This window comes from Abramis brama (genome assembly GCF_963993115.1).
Source record: "Abramis brama genome assembly, chromosome: 15".
Classification (NCBI taxonomy): Eukaryota; Metazoa; Chordata; class Actinopteri; order Cypriniformes; family Leuciscidae; genus Abramis; species Abramis brama.
In genome coordinates, this window is record NC_139977.1 from 20,442,868 (window position 1) to 20,455,097 (window position 12,230).

Genomic DNA, 12,230 nt, shown 5'->3' on the forward strand with positions numbered 1-12,230 from the left:
TGTATCTGTTCAGTTTTTGTGTTTTCTTTCACATTTAACCCCCCCACCCAAAAAAAAAACACACAAAAAAACAAAACAAAAACAGTAAAGGATTCTTTCGAATGAAAGGCTGCATCAGATTTTACATTTGGTTTATACATGCTAAGAACTGGAAAGTAATTAACATCATTTTAAAATTGAAATGGATTCTTTGACTTCTAGAAACACTTTAAAACTGATACTTAATCCCATATTTGTACAGCTTGTTCAGAGTTATTTACCTATGTTTGAGTTCAATCTTCTTTTTCCATTCCCTCACATAATAAAAAGCAGTATAAATAATCAGTGTTGTTATTGTTACCTAAAACAATTAAAAATCATTTTCAGTAATTGAAATAAAGTTGAAATAAATGATTTATATTAAATGAAAAACTTACACTTTAAAAACTTGAACTGAAATAATTTTAATTTGAAGTACTAAAATTACTAAAACTGAAATCAAAATAAAGCTACATAGAAATACAATAAAATAAATAAATAAAAATGGCAAAAGCACATAACAGAAAAACTAAAATGGAAAATAAAGATTCTTTTTTAAATGAAAACTAAAATATATACAGTATATATAATGTTCACAGTATGCGCTTTATCCGTATTCACAGAATAACCAGATGACCTAGTACATATTTTGCATTAAAATGCAAAATATCCATACTTTTTATCCAAAATGACAAAATTATAAAATATAAATGAAGAAATAAAATATAAATATTAAATGAAAAACTAAAACTGAAATAGATTAAAGTTATAGGCCTGTATAATTATTAAAAAATAATAGTAATAAACATGACAAAACCCCATTACAAAATTAATAAAACGAATACTGAAATATGAAAATAAAAGCTAATTCTAATTCTATATATATTATAAGTATATTATATTAATAACACAAAAAGAACACAGGCAAAGATAAAAAGACTGAGTGAGTGTTATTCTGATTTGAATCGAAAGGGGGCAATAACGTTCAAGATATTGCGAGCAGATTCACTGTCAGGACTGTCGTTCATCCTCAGAAAGGCTTTATGTTTGTGTGGAGAAAACAGCCATGGTTGAGATGCGGTTATAGCATGAATGATGTTGTGCTTCAAACAAGGAAGTCAAAATAATGAGTAGACCTACCTACCCATGATTACGGTGACGCATTGCTACCACATACATATTATTTTTTCCCCTCAATTATGTCGTAATAACGAGATCTTACATATTTTCTCGTAATAACGAGATCTTATGTCGTTAAAACGACATATTTTCTCGTAATAACGAGATCTTATGTCGTTAAAACGACATCTTTTTCTCGTAATAACGAGATCTTATGTCGTCAAAACGACATCTTTTCTTGGCCTTATAAGGACATGTGTAGTCATGTACAAAATATGCCTTCATCCACATAAAATTGATAGCCTATCACGCCTTTGTCACACTTCTACGTTCAAAAAGCTTAAGCAAATAGTAGCAGCCCCCAATAAGGCAAAATTAATCAATGAGGCCCTTTAAAAAAAAAAATTTTTTATATAGGCCTATAAGTTTTTTTTATATAATATATTATATATAAGATTTATTTTTGATAATAGGCTATATCTTCATTGCCTAGAGATATAATTAAACAAAAAGTAGTCAAAACACATCTAAAAGAACATAGCCTAAGTTATTTATTTTTAACAACATTGTGTTCTTATTTTGTTTAATTAACGAAATGTCAGTCTTCGTCTTTATAACAGAAGATACACTACAATACAAAAATCTTCAAGATACAGCCTACAATCTTCACCTGTATAACGGATTGTCACCTTATAAACAGTCCGTTGTGTGGTGGAATAAGCACTGCTATATAGAAATATATGGTTAGTATCTTAATTTAAACTTTATTTTATTATTTTATTAGTTCATTAACTAATTATGCTAACTCAACTAATTTAATGTAAAGAGCTGTATACTAATTACTAATTAAATAATGTCAAATATTAAATGTAGGCTATTGATTAGAGTTGCCATAGACTAAACATTTTTTTAGACTAGTAGTCATTCAAGCAAATAAAATCAGCATTTTCTTAAGCCATTACATCAACACCTCTCATAATGGGAGTGGGCGAACAGATTCCAACAGCTGTTTTTTTTTCTGCCGTCAGATTCTGTTCCCCCCATATTTCTGACACACTGAGGTTCTAATATTTATCAAATTGATGCTGTTTAAGCTCCATCCACACACAGAATAGAATAAGCATATTTTAAGCCGATACATCAACATCTCTCATCATTGGGGTGGGGGAACGGATTTCGACAGCTGAACTATTTGCTGTCGGATTCTGTTCCCCCTATGTTTCTTACATAATGAGGTTCTAATATTTATCACATTGCAGCTAATTACTAAACCCAATTGCCTAGTGGTCAGTACACTCTGCACTGACATGAATTGCTTTTCAGCTTATTGTGACCCGAGTTCAAGTCCTGGTTCGTCAAACTTTCTTGATACTATACTGTCCTATCATAATAAAAGGCAAAAAAATATAGTCTTTAAACTGATGCAAGTTAAGCTCCATCCACACACAAACATAAAATCTGCATTTTTTAAGCCATTACATCAACATCTCTCATAATGGGAGTGGGGGAACGGATTCCGACAGCTGTTTTTTTTTTTGCCGTCGGATTCTGTTCCCCCTATGTTTATTACACAATAAGGTTCTAAGATTTATCAAATTGAGGCAAAACTCTAGCTTCAATAGCCTAGTGGTCAGTGCCCTGTCAATTTTTATTTTTTAAGCTTTGGGCGACCCGAGTTCAAGTCCCGGTTCGTCAAACTTTCTTGATACTATACTGTCCTATCATAATAAAAGGCCACAAAAAAAAAAATTCTTTAAACTGATGCAAGTTAAGCTCCATCCACACACAAAAATAAAATCAGCATTTTTTAAGCCATTACATCAACATCTCTCATAATGGGAGTGGGGGAACGGATTCCGACAGCTGTTTTTTTTTTTTGCCGTCGGATTCTGTTCCCCCCATATTTTTGACAAACTGAGGTTCTAATATTTATCAAATTGATGCTGTTAAATATCCATCCACACACAGAATAGAATAAATATATTTTAAGCCGATACATCAACATCTCTCATCATTGGGGTGGGGGAACGGATTTCGACAGCTGAACTATTTGCCGTCGGATTCTGTTCCCCCTATGTTTCTTACACAATGAGGTTCTAATATTTATCACATTGCAGCTAATTACTAACCCCAATAGCCTAGTGGGCAGTACTCTCTGCACAGACATTAGTTGTTTTTCAGCTTATTACGACCCGAGTTCAAGTCCCGGTTCGTCAAAGTTTCTTGATACTATACTGTCCTATCATAATAAAAGGCAAAAAAATATATTCTTTAAACTGACGCAAGTTAAGCTCCATCCACACACAAAAATAAAATCAGCATTTTTTAAGCCATTACATCAACACCTCTCATAATGGGAGTGGGGGAACGGATTCCGACAGCTGTTTTTTTGCCGTCGGATTCTGTTCCCCCCATATATCTGACAAACTGAGGTTCTAATATTTATCAAATTGAAGCAAATTACGAGCCTCAATAGCCTAGTGGTCTGTACCCTCTGCACAGACATTCATTTTTTTTCAGCTTATTACAACCTGAGTTCAAGTCCCGGTTCGTCAAACTTTCTTGATACTATACTGTCCTATCATAATAAAAGGCAAAAAATATATTCTTTAAACTGATGCAAGTTAAGCTCCATCCACACACAAAAATAAAATCAGCATTTTTTAAGCCATTACATCAACACCTCTCATAATGGGAGTGGGGGAACGTATTTCGACAGCTGTTTTTTTGCCGTCGGATTCTGTTCCCCCCCTATTTCTGACAAACTGAGGTTCTAATATTTATCAAATTGTAGCAATTTACTAGCCTCAATAGCCTAGTGGTCAATTCCCTGATACATTTTTTTTTAGCTTTGGGCGACCCGAGTTCAAGTCCCGGTTCGTCAAACTTTCTTGATACTCTACTGTCCTATCATAATAAAAGGCAAAAAATATATTTTTTAAACTGATGCAAGTTAAGCTTTATCCACACACAAAAATAAAATCAGCATTTTTTTAAGCCATTACATCAACACCTCTCATAATGGGAGTGGGGGAACGGATTCCGACAGCTTTTTTTTTGCCGTCGGATTCTGTTCCCCCTATGTTTCTTACATAATGAGGTTCTAATATTTATCACATTGCAGCTATTTGCTAAACCCAATAGCCTAGTGGTCAGTACCCTCTGCACAGACATTAGTTGTTTTTCAGCTTATTACGACCCGAGTCCAAGTCCCGGTTCGTCAAAGTTTCTTGATACTTTACTGTCCTATCATAATAAAAGGCAAAAAATATATTCTTTAAACTGATGCAAGTTAAGCTCCATCCACACACAAAAATAAAATAAGCATTTTTTAAGCCATTACAGTCCATTAACACCTCTCATAATTGGAGTGGGGGAACGGATTCCGACAGCTGTTTTTTTGCCGTCGGATTCTGTTCCCCCCATATTTCTGACAAACTGAGGTTCTAATATTTATCAAATTGAAGCAAATTATGAGCCTCAATAGCCTAGTGGTCAGTTCCCTGACAAATTGTTTTTTTAGCTTTGGGCGACCTGAGTTCAAATCCCGGTTCGTCAAACTTTCTTGATACTCTACTGTCCTATCATAATAAAAGGCAAAAAAATATATTCTTTAAACTGACGCAAGTTAAGCTCCATCCACACACAAAAATAAAATCAGCATTTTTTTAAGCCATTACATTAACACCTCTCATAATGGGTGGGGGAACGGATTCCGACAGCTGTTTTTTTTGCCGTCGGATTCTGTTCCCCCCATATTTCTGACAAACTGAGGTTCTAATATTTATCAAATTGATGCTGTTTAAGCTCCTTCCACACACAGAATAGAATAAGCATATTTTAAGCCGATACATCAACATCTCTCATCATTGGGGTGGGGGAACGCATTTCGACAGCTGAACTATTTGCCATCGGAATCTGTTCCCCCTATGTTTCTTACATAATGAGGTTCTAATATTTATCACATTGCAGCTAACTGCTGAACCCAATAGCCTAGTGGTCAGTACCCTCTGCACAGACATTTATTGTTTTTCAGCTTTTTACGACCCGAGTTCAAGTCCCGGTTCGTCAAACTTTCTTGATACTTTACTGTCCTATCATAATAAAAGGCAAAAAATATATTCTTTAAACTGATGCAAGTTAAGCTCCATCCACACACAAAAATAAAATCAGCATTTTTTAAGCCATCAACACCTCTCATAATGGGAGTGGGGGAACGTATTTCGACAGCTGTTTTTTTGCCGTCGGATTCTGTTCCCCCCCTATTTCTGACAAACTGAGGTTCTAATATTTATAAAATTGAAGCAAATTACTAGCCTCAATAGCCTAGTGGTCAGTTCCCTGACACATTTTTTTTTAGCTTTGGGCGACCCGAGTTCAAGTCCCGGTTCGTCAAACTTTCTTGATACTCTACTGTCCTATCATAATAAAAGGCAAAAAAATATAGTCTTTAAACTGATGCAAGTTAAGCTCCATCCACACACAAACATAAAATCTGCATTTTTTAAGCCATTACATCAACATCTCTCATAATGGGAGTGGGGGAACGGATTCCGACAGCTGTTTTTTTTTTTTGCCGTCGGATTCTGTTCCCCCTATGTTTATTACACAATAAGGTTCTAAGATTTATCAAATTGAGGCAAAACTCTAGCTTCAATAGCCTAGTGGTCAGTGCCCTGTCAATTTTTATTTTTTAAGCTTTGGGCGACCCGAGTTCAAGTCCCGGTTCGTCAAACTTTCTTGATACTATACTGTCCTATCATAATAAAAGGCCAAAAAAATAAAAATTCTTTAAACTGATGCAAGTTAAGCTCCATCCACACACAAAACTAAAATCAGCATTTTTTAAGCCATTACATCAACATCTCTCATAATGGGAGTGGGGGAACGGATTCCGACAGCTGTTTTTTTTTTTTGCCGTCGGATTCTGTTCCCCCCATATTTTTGACAAACTGAGGTTCTAATATTTATCAAATTGATGCTGTTAAATATCCATCCACACACAGAATAGAATAAATATATTTTAAGCCGATACATCAACATCTCTCATCATTGGGGTGGGGGAACGGATTTCGACAGCTGAACTATTTGCCGTCGGATTCTGTTCCCCCTATGTTTCTTACACAATGAGGTTCTAATGTTTATCACATTGCAGCTAATTACTAACCCCAATAGCCTAGAGGGCAGTACTCTCTGCACAGACATTAGTTGTTTTTCAGCTTATTACGACCCGAGTTCAAGTCCCGGTTCGTCAAAGTTTCTTGATACTCTACTGTCCTATCATAATAAAAGGCAAAAAAATATATTCTTTAAACTGACGCAAGTTAAGCTCCATCCACACACAAAAATAAAATCAGCATTTTTTAAGCCATTACATCAACACCTCTCATAATGGGAGTGGGGGAACGGATTCCGACAGCTGTTTTTTTGCCGTCGGATTCTGTTCCCTCTATGTTTCTTACATAATGAGGTTCAATTATTTATCACTTTGCAGCTAATTGTTAAACCCATTAGCCTAGTGGTCTGTACCCTCTGCACAGACATTCATTTTTTTTCAGCTTATTACAACCTGAGTTCAAGTCCCGGTTCGTCAAACTTTCTTGATACTATACTGTCCTATCATAATAAAAGGCAAAAAATATATTCTTTAAACTGATGCAAGTTAAGCTCCATCCACACACAAAAATAAAATCAGCATTTTTTAAGCCATTACATCAACACCTCTCATAATGGGAGTGGGGGAACGTATTTCGACAGCTGTTTTTTTGCCGTCGGATTCTGTTCCCCCCCTATTTCTGACAAACTGAGGTTCTAATATTTATCAAATTGTAGCAATTTACTAGCCTCAATAGCCTAGTGGTCAGTTCCCTGATGCATTTTTTTTTAGCTTTGGGCGACCCGAGTTCAAGTCCCGGTTCGTCAAACTTTCTTGATACTCTACTGTCCTATCATAATAAAAGGCAAAAAATATATTTTTTAAACTGATGCAAGTTAAGCTCCATCCACACACAAAAATAAAATCAGCATTTTTTTAAGCCATTACATCAACACCTCTCATAATGGGAGTGGGGGAACGGATTCCGACAGCTGTTTTTTTGCCGTCGGATTCTGTTCCCCCTATGTTTCTTACATAATGAGGTTCTAATATTTATCACATTGCAGCTATTTGCTAAACCCAATAGCCTAGTGGTCAGTACCCTCTGCACAGACATTAGTTGTTTTTCAGCTTATTACGACCCGAGTCCAAGTCCCGGTTCGTCAAAGTTTCTTGATACTTTACTGTCCTATCATAATAAAAGGCAAAAAATATATTCTTTAAACTGATGCAAGTTAAGCTCCATCCACACACAAAAATAAAATAAGCATTTTTTAAGCCATTACAGTCCATTAACACCTCTCATAATTGGAGTGGGGGAACGGATTCCGACAGCTGCTTTTTTGCCGTCGGATTCTGTTCCCCCCATATTTCTGACAAACTGAGGTTCTAATATTTATCAAATTGAAGCAAATTATGAGCCTCAATAGCCTAGTGGTCAGTTCCCTGACAAATTGTTTTTTTAGCTTTGGGCGACCTGAGTTCAAATCCCGGTTCGTCAAACTTTCTTGATACTCTACTGTCCTATCATAATAAAAGGCAAAAAAATATATTCTTTAAACTGACGCAAGTTAAGCTCCATCCACACACAAAAATAAAATCAGCATTTTTTTAAGCCATTACATTAACACCTCTCATAATGGGAGTGGGGGAACGGATTCCGACAGCTGTTTTTTTTGCCGTCGGATTCTGTTCCCCCCATATTTCTGACAAACTGAGGTTCTAATATTTATCAAATTGATGCTGTTTAAGCTCCTTCCACACACAGAATAGAATAAGCATATTTTAAGCCGATACATCAACATCTCTCATCATTGGGGTGGGGGAACGGATTTCGACAGCTGAACTATTTGCCGTCGGATTCTGTTCCCCCTATGTTTCTTACACAATGAGGTTCTAATGTTTATCACATTGCAGCTAATTACTAACCCCAATAGCCTAGAGGGCAGTACTCTCTGCACAGACATTAGTTGTTTTTCAGCTTATTACGACCCGAGTTCAAGTCCCGGTTCGTCAAAGTTTCTTGATACTATACTGTCCTATCATAATAAAAGGCAAAAAAATATATTCTTTAAACTGACGCAAGTTAAGCTCCATCCACACACAAAAATAAAATCAGCATTTTTTAAGCCATTACATCAACACCTCTCATAATGGGAGTGGGGGAACGGATTCCGACAGCTGTTTTTTTGCCGTCGGATTCTGTTCCCTCTATGTTTCTTACATAATGAGGTTCAATTATTTATCACTTTGCAGCTAATTGTTAAACCCAATAGCCTAGTGGTCTGTACCCTCTGCACAGACATTCATTTTTTTTCAGCTTATTACAACCTGAGTTCAAGTCCCGGTTCGTCAAACTTTCTTGATACTATACTGTCCTATCATAATAAAAGGCAAAAAATATATTCTTTAAACTGATGCAAGTTAAGCTCCATCCACACACAAAAATAAAATCAGCATTTTTTAAGCCATTACATCAACACCTCTCATAATGGGAGTGGGGGAACGTATTTCGACAGCTGTTTTTTTGCCGTCGGATTCTGTTCCCCCCCTATTTCTGACAAACTGAGGTTCTAATATTTATCAAATTGTAGCAATTTACTAGCCTCAATAGCCTAGTGGTCAGTTCCCTGATGCATTTTTTTTTAGCTTTGGGCGACCCGAGTTCAAGTCCCGGTTCGTCAAACTTTCTTGATACTCTACTGTCCTATCATAATAAAAGGCAAAAAATATATTTTTTAAACTGATGCAAGTTAAGCTCCATCCACACACAAAAATAAAATCAGCATTTTTTTAAGCCATTACATCAACACCTCTCATAATGGGAGTGGGGGAACGGATTCCGACAGCTGTTTTTTTGCCGTCGGATTCTGTTCCCCCTATGTTTCTTACATAATGAGGTTCTAATATTTATCACATTGCAGCTATTTGCTAAACCCAATAGCCTAGTGGTCAGTACCCTCTGCACAGACATTAGTTGTTTTTCAGCTTATTACGACCCGAGTCCAAGTCCCGGTTCGTCAAAGTTTCTTGATACTTTACTGTCCTATCATAATAAAAGGCAAAAAATATATTCTTTAAACTGATGCAAGTTAAGCTCCATCCACACACAAAAATAAAATAAGCATTTTTTAAGCCATTACAGTCCATTAACACCTCTCATAATTGGAGTGGGGGAACGGATTCCGACAGCTGCTTTTTTGCCGTCGGATTCTGTTCCCCCCATATTTCTGACAAACTGAGGTTCTAATATTTATCAAATTGAAGCAAATTATGAGCCTCAATAGCCTAGTGGTCAGTTCCCTGACAAATTGTTTTTTTAGCTTTGGGCGACCTGAGTTCAAATCCCGGTTCGTCAAACTTTCTTGATACTCTACTGTCCTATCATAATAAAAGGCAAAAAAATATATTCTTTAAACTGACGCAAGTTAAGCTCCATCCACACACAAAAATAAAATCAGCATTTTTTTAAGCCATTACATTAACACCTCTCATAATGGGAGTGGGGGAACGGATTCCGACAGCTGTTTTTTTTGCCGTCGGATTCTGTTCCCCCCATATTTCTGACAAACTGAGGTTCTAATATTTATCAAATTGATGCTGTTTAAGCTCCTTCCACACACAGAATAGAATAAGCATATTTTAAGCCGATACATCAACATCTCTCATCATTGGGGTGGGGGAACGCATTTCGAAAGCTGAACTATTTGCCATCGGAATCTGTTCCCCCTATGTTTCTTACATAATGAGGTTCTAATATTTATCACATTGCAGCTAACTGCTGAACCCAATAGCCTAGTGGTCAGTACCCTCTGCACAGACATTTATTGTTTTTCAGCTTTTTACGACCCGAGTTCAAGTCCCGGTTCGTCAAACTTTCTTGATACTTTACTGTCCTATCATAATAAAAGGCAAAAAATATATTCTTTAAACTGATGCAAGTTAAGCTCCATCCACACACAAAAATAAAATCAGCATTTTTTAAGCCATTACATCAACACCTCTCATAATGGGAGTGGGGGAACGTATTTCGACAGCTGTTTTTTTGCCGTCGGATTCTGTTCCCCCCCTATTTCTGACAAACTGAGGTTCTAATATTTATAAAATTAAAGCAAATTACTAGCCTCAATAGCCTAGTGGTCAGTTCCCTAAAAAAAATTTTTTTAGCTTTGGGCGACCCGAGTTCAAGTCCCGGTTCGTCAAACTTTCTTGATACTCTACTGTCCTATCATAATAAAAGTCAAAAAAATATATTCTTTAAACTGATGCAAGTTAAGCTCCATCCACACACAAAAATAAAATAAGCATTTTTTAAGCCATTACAGTCCATTAACACCTCTCATAATTGGAGTGGGGGAACGGATTCCGATAGCTGTTTTTTTGCCGTCGGATTCTGTTCCCCCCATATTTCTGACAAACTGAGGTTCTAATATTTATCAAATTGAAGCAAATTACGAACCTCAATAGCCTAGTGGTCAGTTCCCTGGCATATTGTTTTTTTAGCTTTGGGCGACCTGAGTTCAAGTCCCGGTTCGTCAAACTTTCTTGATACTCTACTGTCCTATCATAATAAAAGGCAAAAAAATATATTCTTTAAACTGACGCAAGTTAAGCTCCATCCACACACAAAAATAAAATCAGCATTTTTTTAAGCCATTACATTAACACCTCTCATAATGGGTGGGGGAACGTATTTCGACAGCTGTTTTTTTGCCGTCGGATTCTGTTCCCCCCCTATTTCTGACAAACTGAGGTTCTAATATTTATCAAATAGAAGCAAATTACTAGCCTCAATAGCCTAGTGGTCAGTTCCCTAAAAAAATTTTTTTTAGCTTTGGGCGACCCGAGTTCAAGTCCCGGTTCGTCAAACTTTCTTGATACTCTACTGTCCTATCATAATAAAAGTCAAAAAAATATATTCTTTAAACTGATGCAAGTTAAGCTCCATCCACACACAAAAATAAAATAAGCATTTTTTAAGCCATTACAGTCCATTAACACCTCTCATAATTGGAGTGGGGGAACGGATTCCGATAGCTGTTTTTTTGCCGTCGGATTCTGTTCCCCCCATATTTCTGACAAACTGAGGTTCTAATATTTATCAAATTGAAGCAAATTACGAACCTCAATAGCCTAGTGGTCAGTTCCCTGGCATATTGTTTTTTTAGCTTTGGGCGACCTGAGTTCAAGTCCCGGTTCGTCAAACTTTCTTGATACTCTACTGTCCTATCATAATAAAAGGCAAAAAAATATATTCTTTAAACTGACGCAAGTTAAGCTCCATCCACACACAAAAATAAAATCAGCATTTTTTTAAGCCATTACATTAACACCTCTCATAATGGGTGGGGGAACGGATTCCGACAGCTGTTTTTTTTGCCGTCGGATTCTGTTCCCCCCATATTTCTGACAAACTGAGGTTCTAATATTTATCAAATTGATGCTGTTTAAGCTCCTTCCACACACAGAATAGAATAAGCATATTTTAAGCCGATACATCAACATCTCTCATCATTGGGGTGGGGGAACGCATTTCGACAGCTGAACTATTTGCCGTCGGAATCTGTTCCCCCTATGTTTCTTACATAATGAAGTTCTAATATTTATCACATTGCAGCTAATTGCTGAACCCAATAGCCTAGTGGTCAGTACCCTCTGCACAGACGTTCATTCTTTTTCAGCTTATTACGACCCGAGTTCAAGTCCCGGTTCGTCAAACTTTCTTGATAATTTACTGTCCTATCATAATAAAAGGCAAAAAATATATTCTTTAAACTGATGCAAGTTAAGCTCCATCCACACACAAAAATAAAATCAGCATTTTTTTAAGCCATTACATCAACACCTCTCATAATGGGAGTGGGGGAACGGATTCCGACAGCTGTTTTTTTGCCGTCGGATTCTGTTCCCCCTATGTTTCTTACATAATGAGGTTCTAATATTTATTATATTGCAGCTATTTGCTAAACCCTATATCCTAGTGGTCAGTACCCTCTGC